This window comes from Felis catus, chromosome D1 (genome assembly GCF_018350175.1).
Source record: "Felis catus isolate Fca126 chromosome D1, F.catus_Fca126_mat1.0, whole genome shotgun sequence".
Classification (NCBI taxonomy): Eukaryota; Metazoa; Chordata; class Mammalia; order Carnivora; family Felidae; genus Felis; species Felis catus.
Window position 1 is genome coordinate 70,076,495 of NC_058377.1, and position 17,352 is coordinate 70,093,846.

The window sequence follows — 17,352 nt, forward strand, 5'->3', positions numbered from 1 at the left end:
CTAAAGCTCATATATGAAAGGAACTTGATGGAGATTTTCCCAAATTTGAAAACAACCCAAAAATGTATATGACATTACCCATGACAAGTTGTAAAGCTGAAAGAAACTTTCTAAAATATCAGTATTAAAAATTGACTTCTCACCAACCATGCCAGAGAAAAACCTAACTGTCTTTCTCTTGTTGGTGTCAAAAACGAAGAGTTGATCAAAGAGTAAGTACCCCAAAATTGGTAGGAGAAAATAGTATAAAGGTCTGTCAGGTAGTTAGTTAATCAAAATATTGCTTCTGGATTTTGTGGTATTCATAGGTTTTGTTGGCTTTATAGAATTTGGATCTAGTTATAGTTTTGTTTTTTTTTTTTTCTCAATCTTGTTAAATTGATCAAATGAGGAAGCCATTAGACTGAGGTAACTCTAATAAGGTGGCAGCCTAGGTAACAAATCAAAGTCTAAGCCTATATGTAAAAAATGCCTCAAGGTGAAGAAATTGAAACCTAAGGACAACTGATCAAAAATAGCCAGGTTTTAAGCTATAGCCAATCAAATAATTTCCTTTCTTTGCTTCCACCTCTTGCCTATATGTCTTCAAGCTCCTGTCAGCTGGGTGCCTCTAACTATTTCTGGTTTGGCCCTGCCCAATCAAATTGATTTTTTTTTGCTCAAATAAACTCTTAAAATCTGCCTCAGTTATCTTCTAACATTTTAAGTGAATATTTACTTTATGCCTGAATTAAAAAAAATTTTAATGTTTATTTATTTTTGAGAGAGACAGAGACAGAATGTGAGTGGGTTAGGGGCAGAGAGAGAGGGAGACACAGAATCCGAAGGAAGCTCCAGGCTCTGAGCTGTCAGCACAGAGCCACACGCGGGGCTTGAACTCATGAGCTGTGAGATTATGACCTGAGCAGAAGTCAGACACTCAACCGACTGAGCCGCCAGGAGCCCCATATGCCTAAATTAAAAAAAAAATTTTTTTTTTCAACGTTTATTTATTTTTGGGACAGAGAGAGACAGAGCATGAACGGGGGAGGGGCAGAGACAGAGGGAGACACAGAATCCGAAACAGGCTCCAGGCTCCGAGCCATCAGCCCAGAGCCTGACGCGGGGCTCAAACTCACGGACCGCGAGATCGTGACCTGGCTGAAGTCGGACGCCCAACCGACTGCGCCACCCAGGCGCCCCCTAAATTTTTTAATGCATTTTTTAAAAGAGGGACCCCCAAATTATATAAGCTTCAGGCTCCCAAAATCTGGATTCACTCTGATCAATAGGTCACTTAGCGTGTTTTAAGACTATAAGAGAAATTAGATGTTCCTAATGATAGAAAGATACACAAATTTGGAGTTCAGGATCGAGGTTCAAGTTGGAGAAGTACATTTGTGAATGTTATGTTGGCCATATTCTAATGCGTGGCTCTTGACCATACCACTAAAGCAATTAATTGGATCCTCTGCAGATGGGGTGTCCCACAGATTTAACTCGGCTGTGACACTACCTGGAAATAGTGTCAGATTCCATGGGTTAAGGGCTGAGTCCCATAACCAGTTTCCCACTCCCTGCCCATGGGATGCCAATCTCAAATCCAGGTGGTTACCTGTGCTTCTGACCAAATGGCTGTAAATCAGAGGTTACCATGAACCCCTCCTCAGGTTCCATTGATTTGCTAGAATGACTCCCAGAACTCAGGAAACTAGTTTACTTACTGGATTACTGGTTGATTGCAAAGGAAATTAAAGGATACAAATGAACTACCAGATGAAGAGATACACAGGGAGAGGTCCCTAACACAGGAGTTTCTGTCCAGTGGAGTTTGGTGCCTGGAACATGGATGTGTTTCTGGTTCATCAACATAGAAGCTCTCTGAATATATTTTTTGTGGAGGCTTCATTACCTAGGCATGATTGATCAAGTCACTGGCTAGTGGCCATGGATTCAACCTCTAGTTCCACTCCTTGCCCTAGAGGTACAGGGGTGGGACTGAAATCAACCAGGTTGATTCTCCTGGCAACCAGCTTCCATCCTTAGGTACGTTCCCAAACTCACCTCATTAAGGTAACAAAGACATATTTACAGCTCTCATTTCTTAGGAAATTCCAAGGGTCTTAAGAGCTCTGTGCCAGAAAGAGAACAAAGACCAAGTATAGGCAAACCTCGTTTTATCGCACTTTGCTTTACGGTGATTCACAGATATTGCATTTTCTCTTTTTTTTTTTTTTTTAACAAATTGAAGATTTGTGGAAACCGGGCTGTAAGTAAGTTTATCAGTGTCATTTGTCCAACAGCATTTGCTCACTTCATGTCTCAGTGTCACACTTTGGTAATTCTTACAATACTTAAAACTTTTTCGCTGTTATTGTTATTTGTTGTGGTGATCTGTGATCAGTGACTACAACTCGATAAAAGCTCAGATGATGCTTGACATTTTTTAGCAATAAAGTATTTTTTTTTTTTTAATTTTTTTTTCAACGTTTATTTATTTTTGGGACAGAGAGAGACAGAGCATGAACGGGGGAGGGTCAGAGAGAGAGGGAGACACAGAATCGGAAACAGGCTCCAGGCTCTGAGCCATCAGCCCAGAGCCCGACGCGGGGCTCGAACTCACGGACCGCGAGATCGTGACCTGGCTGAAGTCGGATGCTTAACCGACTGCGCCACCCAGGCGCCCCAGCAATAAAGTATTTTTAAGTTAAGGTTGGTATTTTTTTAGTGTGTAATATTGCACACTTAATAGACTGCAGTCTAGTGTAAACACAAATTTATAGGCACTGGAAACCAAAACATTTATTTGACTTTGCTTTATTGTGATATTTGCCTTATTGCAGGGGACTGGAACCCAACCTGTGATATCTCCAAGGTAGGCCTGCATGTATTTCTTATTATAAAATCACAATGGTACACATATCTAAATGGTATTTAAAAACTTAAGACTCAGGGCCACATTATGACTTTTGTGAGTTCTAGGCAATTTTGCCTTTGTGAGCCTCTTCCTCCACTAAAAAGGCATATAAAATTGTATAATTATTAATAGTTATCCACATAAAATTATATAATTATTAATAATTAATATAATAGGAAGAACAAATACTGTTAAAATGTCAACACCACCCAAAGCAATCTACGTATTCAATGCAATCCCTATCAAAATAACACCAGCATTCTTCACAGAGCTAGAACAAACAATCCTAAAATTTGTATGGAACCAGAAAAGACCCCGAAGCCAAAGCAATCTTGAAAAAGAAAACCAAAGCAGGAGGCATCACAATCCTGGACTTTAAGCTGTATTACAAAGCTGTAATTATCAAGACGGTATGGTACTGGCATAAAAAGACACATAGATCAATGGAACGAAATAGAGAACCCAGAAATGGATCCACAAATGTATAGCCAACTAATCTTTGACAAAGCAGGAAAGAATATCCAATGGAATAAAGACGGTCTCTTTAGCAAGTAGTGCTGGGAAAACTGGACAGCGACATGCAGAAGAATGAACCTGGACCACTTTCTTACACCATACACAAAAATAAACTCAAAACGGATGAAAGACCTAAACGTAAGACAGGAAGCCATCAAAATCCTCAAGCAAAAGCAGGCAAAAACCTCTTTCATCTTGGCCGCAGCAACTTCTTACTCAACATGTCTCTGGAGGCAAGGGAAACAAAAGCAAAAACGAACTATTGGGACCTCATCAAAATTAAAAGCCTCTGCACAGTGAAGGAAACAATCAGCAAAACTAAAAGGCAACCGACAGAATTGGAGAAGATATTTGCAAACAACATATCAGATAAAGGGTTAGTATCTAAAATCTATAAAGAACTTACCAAACTCAACACCCAAAAAACAAATAATCCAGTGAAGAAATGGGCAAAAGACATGAATAGACAGTTCTCCAAAGAAGACACCCAGATGGCCAACCGACACAAGAAAAAATGCTCAACATCACTCATCATCAGGGAAATACAAATCAAAACCACAATGAGATACCACCTGACACCTGTCAGAATGGCTAACATTAACGACTCCGGCAACAACAGATGTTGGTGAGGGTGCAGAGAAAGAGGATCTCTTTTGCACGGCTGGTGGGAATGCAAACTGGTGCAGCCACTCTGGAAAACAGTATAGAGGTTCCTCAAAAAATTAAAAATAGAAGTACCTTACGACCCAGCAATTGCACTACTAGGCATTTATCCACAGGATACAGGTGTGCTATTTCGAAGGGATACATGCACCCCCATGTTTATAGCAGCACTATCAACAATAGCCAAAGTATGGAAAGAGCCCAAATGTCCATCGATGGAAGAAGAGATAAAGAAGAGGTGGTATATCTATACAATGGAGTATTACTCGGCAATCAAAAAGGATGAAATCTTGCCATTTGCAACCATGTGGATGGAACTAGAGGGTATTATGCTAAGGGAAATTAGTCAGAGAAAGACAAATATCATATGACTTCACTCATATGAGGACTTTAAGAGACAAAACAGATGAACATAAGGGAAGGGAAGCAAAAATAATATAAAAACAGGGAGGGAGACAAAACATAGGAGACTCTTAAATATGGAGAACAAACTGAGGGTTGCTGGAGGGGTTGTGGGAGGGCTAAATGGGTAAAGGTCATTAAGGAATCTACTCCTGAAATCATTGTTGCACTATATGTTAACTAACTTGGATGTAAATTAAAAAAAATAAGTTAAATGTAAAAAAATTAAAAAAAATCAGGGGCGCCTGGGTGGCGCAGTCGGTTAAGCGTCCGACTTCAGCCAGGTCACGATCTCGCGGTCCGTGAGTTTGAGCCCCGCGTCAGGCTCTGGGCTGATGGCTCAGAGCCTGGAGCCTGTTTCCGATTCTGTGTCTCCCTCTGTCTCTGCCCCTCCCCCGTTCATGCTCTGTCTCTCTCTGTCCCAAAAATAAATAAACGTTGAAAAAAAAATATTTAAAAAAAATTTTAAAAAATCAATAGTCAATGTAATTAATACTGAATATAATTCATATGTGATAATTTATAAATTAACATAACAAAATAATAAGTAATTACATTTTTATATATTTGTATATTATTGTTGTCAAAAACTGACTTCCATACTTTGAAGCCAAAAGTGTAACACAGAGACAGAGTTTAGGATAAAGATGAACAATAGTTTTACTGTTTTGCCAGGCAAAGGAGGCTGTATCAGGTTATGGCCTTCAAAAACTGCAAGCCTGCCTGGAGGAAGGGGCTGGGGGCTTTATAGGGAAATACAGGACCTAGCTGGTTTTGACAGGGATTGTGTATGTGCTGCGCATCTCCTTTGTCTTGTCGTTAGAGGGGTACCGGCTTTCGAAACAGAAGGCTGAGAAGGGAGGAGGGGAGGTGTCGGGAAGAGAGGAAAAAGGTTACTTTAAAATTGAGTTTCGCACAAAACAGATGAACATATGTGAGGGGAGAAAAGAGAGAGAGAAACTATCTATGAGAGACTCTTACAGATAGAAAACAGGTGCGCCTGGGTGGCTCAGTCCGTTAAGCATCTGACTCTTGATTTGGGCTCAAGTCATGATCTCAGGGTTCGTGGGTTCAAGGCTCTGCACTGACAGTGTGGAGCCTGTTTGGAATTCTTTCTCTCCCTCTCTCTCTGCCCCTCCCCACCTTAAAAATAAATAAATAAACAACAACAACAAAAGAGAACAAACTGGGGGGTGATGGGGGGAGGTGGGTGGGGGATGGGCTAGATGGGTGATGGGTATTAAGAAGACACTTGCTATGATGAGCACTGGGTGTTGTATGAAAGTGATGAATCCCTGAATTCTACTCCTGAAACCAATATTGCATTAAGGTTTCATTATGATTATATATATATATATATATATATATATATATATATATATAAGCATATATTAAGATGAATATTATCTAGGCTGAATGTATTATCATATTCACTTTTTCTTCTAATTTTAAAATAAAATATGTTCATGAGCACCTAAAAGTGTCACATAATTGTTAAAGTAACCAGATTAGGCCCAAGGTGGAGTCCCCATGTTAAACTCCGTATCAGCAAACCAAAACTTTACTAAGTTTCTATGCTTGGCGATCCCAGAAAAGGAAGAAGCTTAACCAATCAGCAGATGCCTGCTCAGCACCTCACCTGACCTGGCTCCAAATAAGGAAAGTAATTGGCAAATGCCAGTACAACTTCCTTGTTCCTGCTCACTTTGGTCTATAAAAATCTCTTGCCTTATATAGCTTTTTGGAGATCCTTTCAATCTGCTGGATTGATGCTGCCCGATTCATGAATCACTGAATAAAAGCCTGCTGGAACAGTAAGTTGTCTGTGGAAAATTTTCTTTTAACATGGCCAATTTTGCATCTCCTTTCCAAATCAATCGCCCATGACGGCCTGCGTTCTAGTTAGCCGGCCTTCAGCTTTCCCACACCAACAATCTCAGTCAGAGTGCACCTGAAGCCTTCCTTTCCTTTCACTGGAAAGGTTTCTCGTTCCCCTGCCTGCAGCTGACTCATTTGCTGACTCACTTGCTCTATAGCCTGCTCAAGCTTTGGTTCATTTCCACAAGGACAAAACCAATGGAGGGGAGAAGGTCAACAAACTGGAGGTCAGGATAGTAGAAAGATCAAATATGTGGATGTTAAAGACACCTAGAATTATGACAGGAAGAGGGTTGGAAGGACAGACATTGGTCATGTGAGAGAGGAACCCAAATATTGAAGAAATGGTGGGAATCACCCAGGGTTCATGGGTGATGGTAGCAATGGGGCGTGGTGTGTGATACTGATGACATGGGAGTCAGAGCTATGGCTCTTTCAGAGGTAAGAGGAGAATAGTGGGGAAGCAACAGCGAGGAATTGAAAGAACCCCCCTCCCCCCCACCACAGCCCCAGTGACAGGAGGGATGTGGGAACTGCTGCAACGTAAACGCTGCTCTCAGAGAAGAGCCAGGTTTTGGTTAGAGCCAGACTGTAGAGAAGGCTTGAATGTTTAGGGAACATTGCTTATTATGACCATGAATTCCAGACATTGACCGTTTTAGAAATTGGAGAGGGTTATGAGATGGGGTCAGAATATGCAGAACATTTTGGAGATCTTGGGGATGAAGTGAGGGGTGTGGGCTTCCTGCAGTGACTAATACAAATGGAGACAAAGGACATACAGATGGATGGTTGTGGTGAAGTTGTCGGTGTCGGGGAAGGGAGAGGTGAGGATCTTGTCAAGGAGGATTCTGAGCTCTGGTGCTTCTTCCAGACTCCTCCTGGAGGTGTGGAGGCCTGTGGAAGATAAGTTGTCCACTGAGCATGTGAGGTTCTGTTAAGACCCCAAGGTTGGAGGTGTGGGGTGTGTGAGAGGGAGTCTTACAAATGGGAAAGTTTCCCATGTTGACATAAAGGTGGCCCCATAAAGACTGCCATAGCTGCCTCAGAAGTCCTGCCAAGCCTGATACACAGGCACTTAAATATTTGTTGAATGAATGAATGTATTGTCTTTAGTAACTGGAATATATATTTTTTTTAACGTTTATTTATTTTTGAGACAGAGAGAGGCAGAGCATGAACGGGGGAGGGTCAGAGAGAGGGAGACACAGAATCTGAAACAGGCTCCAGGCTCTGAGCCGTCAGCACAGAGCCCGACGCGGGGCTTGAACTCACGGACCGCGAGATCATGACCTGAACCGAAGTCGGCTGCTTAACCGACTGAGCCACCCAGGCGCCCCAGTAACTGGAATATTTAACATTCGCAGCCTAAAGCATCTACATTAGAATCACTTCTTGGGTAGATACCTACCAGACGTCTACACAATTAAAAGAAAAACAAATAAAAAATTAGAGCCTGCCCTGACAACAAATTCCTGCCCCCAGAATGAAGAAAATTCTTACACATTGTAAAATTACAGTTTTCGGGGTGCCTAGCTGGCTCAGTCAGTTGAGTGTCAGACTTCAGCTCAGGTCACGATCTCATGGTTCACAAGTTCCAGCCCCGCGTCAGGCTCTGTGCTGACAGCTCCGAGCCTGGAGCCTGCTTCAGATTCTGTGTCTCCCTCTCTCTCTGCCCCATTGTGCTATGTCTCTCTCAGAAATAAATAAAAACATGAAAAAAAATTTTTAAGTAAAATAAAATTACAGTTTTCAACATCTAATCATTTAAAGATCCAGACTGCATAGGACAAAGAACAGGTGATTATAGAATAAAAGAAAAGAGGAGGTAAACTTTTTGGGTAGTGGGGGAGATGGTGGTCAAAGAAAGAATATGATGGGTCTTGAACATTGGTTTGAATTAAGAGCCAGCACAGGCTAGAGGGGCAAGTGTAACAGGTATTTCCCCTAAGTCATAGCAGCCTGGGGTGAAGTTGGGGTTCCTGGTACCCAAATGCTAAAAATAAAAGAAAATTAGTTACTTCACCTTTCTTCATTAGCGACCTTGTGGGATCACGCAGCATTTCCTAGGTCTCTCCTTGCAATGGCCATCAGGAGCCATTTCCTGGAACCTGGGTGACTGCACTGGGAAAGCCATCAAGAGTACTTCTTGGCTTCTGGGTTTAGGCTTGCTCCAGGTGTGTTCTCTGTAGCAGCTTCTGGAAGAATTCATATTCTGCTTTCCAGTTATAGACCCCTGAAGGCCACACTCATAAAGTAACAGATTAAAGGGATCTTGAAGAGTTTTTAGTGTAATTCCCTACCTGATTGCAGAGGGCCTTCAGAAAATGGCATTCCACTTCAAAGTGACACAGCATTTACCACCCAGAGGCAGCCCATTCCATTTTGGTCCTTTTCAATAAATAGAATGTTCAGGCTCATTGAACTGAAATCCCCATAGCTTCTTTAACAGTATTCCTGCCAAGATTTTGTAATCAGTTTAATAAGATCAGTGGCCATAGGATTATATGCCATAGGGTGTCTTTCTAGTGACCAGAATTCAGTCTCTGTAATGGAAACAGCTGATTCAACCCTGGTGCAGTCTTACTAATCAATTTCTTTTTCTGTATGCATTGTTTATAAATGTTCTTCGAATTTAATTCTCTTATTACATTATTCTTTGTTTTATGCAACCCAACAAGCATTAAATAAATTACAGAGTGCCTACTGTGTGTCAGGCACAGAGGTTACAGCCACATTGGTGAGTCAGATAAAGTTCCACTCTCTAAGACTTTTGTTGGCTATAGGAATATAGAGTCAAGGAAACAGGCTTTAATTCCAAAGTAAGCCAAGTGCTGTGTTATGGGCTTTATTAGAATATATTGGAGTTCACACTGGGCCACCTAATCTAATTTGAATTATAATGCCAGAAATCAAATGGCTGTTTTTTTTTTTAAAGTATATTTTAGACCTGAATGTAAACTTCACTCACCTTGGATAAATCTGTGTTTGCTCCACATTCTATCAAGCATTCATATACAGATCATCGCTAGTGGTGAGGCCTGTGGATAGGGCAAACCCAGCTTTAAGCAGTCACAGATAGGATAAGCGGTTGGCAGGGGTGGAGGAGTGGGGAGGTGGGCCTTGGCCCTGGGTGTATTTTTTACGGCTGTCAAATTCCAGACTCACTCGTCTTTCCCTAGTGGGAAATATTACTTCTCAGAATGACACAAGTTCCTGGGCCTCTGATGATAATAGCAGGAGCACTGTTTTTGCCCATTGATTATTCAATGGAACAAGGTCAGAAACATTAAGCACATATATTTCAAATATATATATATATATATATATATATATATATATATATACACACATATACAGGGGTTCATCAGTTTCTTAATCCTGTGGGTACACGTGCACACAGGCACAGATCCAATGTGACTAGGTAGAGATGGAAACCACCGGGAGGAAGCCATTTTGTTAGGACACTGTTACATATTTGAAGACAAGAGTGATTACTAAATATAGTCCCCAGATGTCAAATCACATAAGTTAAGAGCCTCATTTCACTGATAGCATTCCTAGCCTCAGGCTATCTTCATCATTTTTATGTTTTCCTTAACTTAATGAAATCTGCTCTGATTAAAAAACAAGATCTCCATAATTATGCCCTAAATTATGGCAGAGGGGAGGGGGTGGGTCTAATCGGAGATTTCTTGTGGGGAGGAATGAGGGCCAGACTTTAATCCCAATTATTCGCCCTCTTGTCCTGCAAGTTCCTGAAGCACTCCACAAATGTGCATGAACAGTCCCCATGCCATGGGATTGATGTGAGCCAGCCATTCATTCACTTGACAGATATTTACCCAGCACCTACTCTGAGGTTCCAACATCTCAGGACTAGGATACAGTGGTGAAAAAGATGTGCACAGAGCCCTGCTCTTGTGGAATGTATGTGGCTCAGGGGATGATGGTAGACGATGAGTATAATTCACAAATGCATTATATAGAAGATGATAAGGGCCAGAAAACATGAAAATATGATATGGGCAAGAGGGGCTTGGGAGGGCAGATAGGGCTGCGTAGATCCCATGGTTAAATAGAATGGTGCAGGTGAGCCTTGCTGGGAAGAGGAGGTGTAAGCTGAGACCTGAAGGAAGTAACAGAATTATGTAAGTGGGTGGCCAGGAGAAGACCCTCAGAGGAAGAAGAAACAGCTGGTGCAAAGGCCCCAAGGTAGGAATTTTCCTGGCATGTTTTCGGGAGGAAGAGGCCAGGGTATCTAAAAGCAAGTAAAACAAACAAACAAACAAACAAAACTGGGAGGAGTGGTAGTCTGGGGTGTCACAGGATCGCATAACGCCTTGTAGGTTGCTATAAGGGTTTAGGGTTTTCCTCTGAGCAAAATGGAGAACTACAGGATTTTGAAAATTTGTTTTGAGCATAGGAGGGTTTCCTGGCTACTGTGTTGAAAATAGATGTCTAGGAAGCAAGGGGAACTGGCCAGGAGGCAGTAATGGAGGTGAGGGATGATGGTAACCCAGGGATAACAGAAAGTGGTGAAAAGTGATGGGATTCCAGATAAATCCTGGAGAAGGGCCAGCATGATTTCTGATGGGTTGGATAGGAATCATGAGCATGTCTGTGGAGGGGAATCAGGATCTCAGGTTGGATATGTTTAATTTAAGATGTCTTCTAGGCACCAACGTAGACAAGTCAAGAGGCAGTTGGATGTGACTCTGGGGTTTGAGGAGGGGTTCTTGGATGGAGATATACATTCAGGAGTGTTTACAAAGACTCAGTCCTTCTCTTGTGTCCTCTTACTCTCATGGTGCTGTTACACTCAGAACATTCTGACGATAGAAATGTGTAGGTTTTCTTACAACAAGCAGTTCTCTGCAACCCCAGCTGGGTGTCCTACAATTTAACTCCATTCTGATACTGTGTACCTGGACATTGCATCAGATCCCACAAATTAAGTGTTCAGTCTTAGAAGACCACTGCCCCCCCCCACCACGCAATTCAGATGCCAGTTCCAACTCTAGCTGTCACCTACGCTTCTGACTGATTAGCTATAAACAGGAGGTTCCCATGACCCCCTCTTTAGGTTCCATTAATTTGCTAGAGTGGTTCACAGAACTCAGGAAAACAGTTTACTTACTGTTTATTATAAAAGGATATGATAAAGGATACAGGTGAACATCCAGATGGAAGAGATGGCTAGGAAAAGGTGTGTGTGGGAAAGGGCGAGGAGCTTCCACCCCTTGTGCAGGCATGCCTCTCTCCCTGCTCCTCCACATATTTGCCCATCTGAAAGCTCTCCAAGCCCTACACCTGTAGGATTTGTATGCAGGCTTCATCATGTATGCATGATCCATAATTACCTCCATTTCCAGTCCCTCTCCCTTCTCTGAAGAGTGATGTGTAGGACTCAAAACTTCAAGCTTCAGATCAAGGCTTGGTCTTTCTGGTGACACCCACCCACCCTTGCCTCCTTAGAACCAAAGACACTGCTATCACCTGGGAAATCCCAAAGGATTAGGAACTCTGTGTCAGGAACTGGGGTCAAAGACCACGTTTTAGAACAAAAGATGTTTTTAGCAGTCTTGTCACTTAGGAAATGACAAGAGTTTTAGGAGTTTCATGCCAGGCACTGGGGGGCAGAGACCAATATATATATTATATATATAATATATATATAATATATATTATCATATGTATGATAGATATTATAATTATAATAAATATATAATTATATATAATAAATACATATTTTAATATAAATATATATGTTTAAATAAATAAATATATTAAATAAATATATTACAGATATATAAATATATATATATTTTCCTGTTACCTTACAGGGGGTCATCAGAGAACCCACTACAATATGCATCAGGTTAATTTACTGATACAGTCATTTGTCTTTGGCTGTCATTATATTTTCCCCTCCACATCACTACTCCTGTGACAAAAGAGGGAGCAGGCTTTTGTTTTCTTTGGTCTCTGGGGAAGTTGGTTTAGCAATAGAAATGTCAATTGAGTGAAGGCAACCCATTTTTATTGCTTTGGTTGTCAAAAGCTTAGAGTTTCTGCTTGGGGCTCCCCAGGAAGGTGTGTGTAGCAGGCAGGAGGTTTAGGTAAAGTTCATTCCCCTTGTCACAGTTCAGGTAACCCAGGGCTTTCGCAGTCAGCCTATGTCATTTCCCTAATTTGGGGGTTGGTTGAGGGGTGGCCCAATTTGTCAGAAGCTTAAGACAATTGCTAGGGATTCTAAGATACCATACAGTCTCTCTTTTGGACAGTGAGGTGTATGTTCATCAGACCTGGAACTAATACAGCTATTTTATCCTCACGAGGGAAGTAAGCTTAAGAATTAAGGTGCCATGTGGAAAAGGGCATAATGGGAAAGTAGAAGAAATAGGCACAATGATTATCTATTGCTATGTAACAAATTATCCTAAAATGAAATAGTTAAAGAAAACAAGATTATTATTTCATGCAGTCTCTTTGGACAAGGGGTTTGGGAGCGGCTTGGGTAGGTGGTTCTGGTTCTCAGGGTCTTTCAGGAGGTTGCAGTCAAAATGTCAGGTAGAGCTGTGCTCATCTGAAGGCTTGTCTGGAGCTGGAGGAGCTGATTCTAGAATGGCCCTTTTGCATAGGTGGCAGGTTTGTGATTGCTGTAAGTAGGACCCCCCCCCCCCCACCCCGGGGCACCTGGGTGGCTCAGTCGGTTGAGCGTCCGACTTTGGCTCAGGTCATGATCTCATAGCTTGTGAGTTTGAGCCCCGTGTCAGGCTCTGGGCTGACAGCTCAGAGCCTGGAGTCTGCTTAGGATTCTGTGTGTCTCTCTCTCTGCCCCTAACCTACTCACATTCTGTCTCTGTCTTTCTCAAAAATAAATAAACATTAAAAAAAATTTTTTTTTAAAGTAGGACCCTCCCTGTAGGTCTGTCTGAAGTATCTTCACAACATGGTAGATAACTTCCCCCAGAGTAAGGAAACTTTTTCATAGAATTTTTTTTTTCTTAAGTAGGCTTCGTGCCCAGTGCAGAGCCTAACACAGGGCTTGAATTTCACGACCCTGAGATCAGACCTGAACTGAGGTCAAGAGTCAGATGCTTAACTGACTGAGCCACTCAGGTGCTCCTAGAGTGAGGAAACTTTAATGCCTTTTATGTTATTGTCTCAAAAGTCACACATTGTAACTTCTGCCATGTTCTACTCACTAGGGGCAAGCCACTAAGTCCAGCCCATACTCAGTGTGTGGGGAATTAAGCTTCACTTTTTGAAAAGAGAAGCATCAAAGAATTTGTAGACGTATTTTAAGACCACCACACATAGTGCTAGAGATCTTAGAACCACACCTGAAGACTTTCCTACCAGTAAGTAAGCCAAAACCTCCCTTTATTTAAAAAAAAAATTAATGTTTATTTTTGAGAGAGAGAGAGAGAGAGAGAGAGAGAGAGAGAGAGAGAGAGAGAGTGGGGAGCAGCAGAGAGAGAGAAGGAGACATAGAATCTGAAGCAGGCTCCAGACTCTGAGCTGTCAGCACAGACCCTGATGCAGGGCTCGAACTTGTGAACCGTGAATTCATGGTGTGAGCTGAAGTCAGATGCTTAACCAACTGAGCCACCCAGGCATCCCTTCCCTTTATTTTTAAAGCCAAGTTGAGTTTTTTAATTACTTGTAGCTGAAACTATCCTTTTTTTTTTTTTTTTTTAAAGACATGGGGTTTTTAATGTGTATTTATTTCTTGAGAGAGAGGGAGAGAGAGAATCCCAAGCAGTGGGAGCTCAGTACTAAGTATGACAAGGGGCTTGATCTCACAACCGTGAGATCATGACCTGAGCTGCAATCAAGTCAGACATTTAACTGACTGAGACACCCAGGTGCCCCAGAGCTGAAACTATCATAATTAATGCAGAGGGTGTAAATTGAAGTAGCTGGTCTGGGAGAGGATAGCAGTTCCTAAAGCTGAGGGAGAGCTAGTTTCTTGGGAAGTGAGAGGGTCTCCAAAAGGTAAGGGAAATGGCAGCCCTAGGGAGACTGGATCTTCCACAGTGGGGCTCCCAGTCTACCCAAAAATCCATCAGCCCTGCACAAACATCCTGGCACTGCATTACCCATGTCCTTCATTATCTCTATTCTGAGGCTTTGACATCTGAGGCCCTGCTCTCTCTGGAGAGACTGCCCCTCCCATGGTTAGCCAATTTCTAGAGATAGTGAGCAACTCACCCTTGAGGGTGTTTTTCAAATGCAAACCAAGCAATCCAGAGTCCAAATCCCAACTAACTCCTTTATCTGACTCTCACCCTCTGAACCACTATCCACCTGCACTAGTCACCCTAGGGCCATCTCCCAGACAACCAGGGACAGCCCCTATGCTCTAGACCCCACCAAAATAATCCAAACTAGCCAACCCTAAACCTGCTTACTATGCCTCATCTGCTCCTTTCTGAGGAAAATATGGTAAAGACTCTTGCACACAGTTCGGCCCTTCTCCTTAGCCTCCCAACCAACCCTGGTGCTTCCCCGTGTGGCCCCTACATGGCATGGCATGACCTCCCCGATTGGGATCTGTGAGTTACAAACTATCTCTTCAGTGGTAATCATCTCTTGATCTCTTGGCCTTACTAAACCTCAAATTTTCTACTAATACATTATATTTTAAATCAAGTACATAATACATAAAACTTCCTACCTTCAAAGGATCATGTGGAAATAACCAGGGGGTATATCAGCTACGACCAATATTGTATACCTTCCTGAATGTTTTGGACTATTTAAGACTCTAGGGGAATATGAGGAACAGGGGCTGGCCAGTCAGAAGCTGGGTGGAGTCAGATTTAATATAATTTTAAGAAAATAGATAACATAATGCTTTTTAACGTGAGCATGGTGATTACAAATTAATACCTGCTATATATAACTTTTGTTTTTTGAAGAATCTGTGATAAGCCTTATAAGCAGTTATTACCATTTGTATGTTGATTTTAATTTTCAAAGTAATTTATAAAGATTTATTTTTAAAAATCTCTAGCCCCTACCATCTCCACCTTTTGACCTTACTACACATTTAAACACTGGGATGTGTGAAAGCATTTGGTGACAATTTTTGTTACACAGATGGTGAACGCCTCACCTCGTCTACAAAATTTGCCAAAGTATGTTGAATCTTATTACTTGAAAACAAATGTACAATTATTTTTATAAATTTAATCATGAATTTACTTCATGGTCATTTCAATTTGGCCTTTCTGGCAACCTATGGAATTTCTCTAAAATTCAAATCTCAAGCATCTCTAGTAGGTACAAGGCTTTCATTTTTTAAATTTGTATCTATTTATTTCTTCCTGGAAAGAAAGGTGATCCTCCTTTTAAGAAGCTTTAACCAATAGCCTTTGCCTAAGACTGACATTCCAGTAATGTTTTCTCCTTTGTAGTCATTCTAATGCCCCCCCTTTTTTTTTTGCATTATCTATCCCAGTCCTTTCTCTATCTGAGTCCTTATCTCAAATCTGTCTGATCATTGTCTTCAATAAGTGACTATATGTCCTTCATCACCAATGAGATGGAAGCTATAAATGGAAAACCCAGTTTTTTACTTTCTATGTGTGGGGAAAAACCCAGTTCTTATCTGTGTGCTTCCTTTGCTTTCACAGAAAACACTTTTGACACTTTTGGTCACCAAAGGTGTGGAGGTTTATACCCATACCAAGCAATTCTCCGGACACCAGTGGGGTATTCTACGATTTAACTCAATTCTAACACTATTTGCCTGGAGATAGTATCAGATCCCACAGGTTAAGGACTCAGCCCCACAAGACTATTTCTACCCCACTTCAGATGCCCATCACAGCTAGTAGTTTTCCAGGTTATTGAAAACTTCTGTCTGACTTGGCTACAAATCGGAGGATCACAGACCCCCTTCAATTAATTTGCTAGAGTGGCTCACAAAACTCAGAGAAACATTTTCTTACATTTATCAGTTTGTAAAAGGATATGATAAAGTCTACAGATCAACAGCCAGATGAAGAGATACAGGGCAAGGTCTGGGAGGGTCCTGAGCACAGGAGCGTCTGTCGCCATGGAGTTGGGGTGTGTCACCCTCCTGGTACGGATGTGTTTGCCAGCCTGGAAGTTCCCTGAAGCTCATTCTATTGGAATTTTATGGAGGCTTCTTCACATAGGCATGATCAATTATTAACTCCATTTTAGTCCCTCTCCCTTCTCTAGAGAATGGAGGGAGGAGGGGCGCGGGGGGCTGAAAATTCCGAACTTCTAATCATGGCTTGATTTTTCTGGTGACCAGAAGCCATCCAGGAGCCCACCCTGAGCTGCCTCAATAGAACAAAAGATGCTCCAGTGCTCTTATCACTTAGGAAGTCACAAGGATTTCAGGAGCTCTGTGTCAGGAACTGGGGGCAGAGACCAATATATGTTTTCTATTACCTCATAGATGTGAGTGATATCAAGGAGTGCCCTCATTCACCCTCAGGTTATAAATTCTCTGTATTTCTGTGTTAAATTCTCTCATTTTCCTTCAAGTGTCAGAAGAAGGGGTTTGGGGGAAGGACTCCTCTCTTAAGCTAAATCATTCTTTTTGGCTCCTTGAGGGAAAAGTGTTCCTATATTTATCACCTCTCGTGCATCCATCCATCTTAGCCAGTCATCCACCCAATAACTAATTACTGAGCACCTGCTATCTGAGAAATCAGAGATGCTTAAGATACTGTTCTTGTCTTTAAAGTCTCAAAATGAAGACTAATGAATTAGAAATCCAACAATTACAAAAGTGTGTACAAAAATACCATGATAGCACAGAGGGGATGATGACTTACTGTGGCATAGGGTGGCATTTCATTTTTTTATTACTGTGTAACAAGCCACCCCCAAGTTTTGTGGCTTAAAACAACAATTTATGATTTCTTATAATTCTATAATCTGTGCTTGGCTTAGCTGGGAGACTGTCCTGTTCTATGCGTTGTCTGCTAGAGCAGAAAGTCCATGAT

The 17,352-nt window shown here is 41.7% G+C and overlaps 1 long non-coding RNA gene across 1 annotated transcript in view; it reads left to right on the plus strand.

Moving 5' to 3' along the window:
- Window positions 1–17,352, plus strand: part of LOC123380519 — a 45,356-nt gene that overhangs the window by 14,138 nt on the left and 13,866 nt on the right. The window contains exon 2 of the long non-coding RNA XR_006586405.1: window positions 2,823–2,854. This is a non-coding gene — a long non-coding RNA (uncharacterized LOC123380519). The remainder of the gene's footprint in view (window positions 1–2,822; window positions 2,855–17,352) is intronic.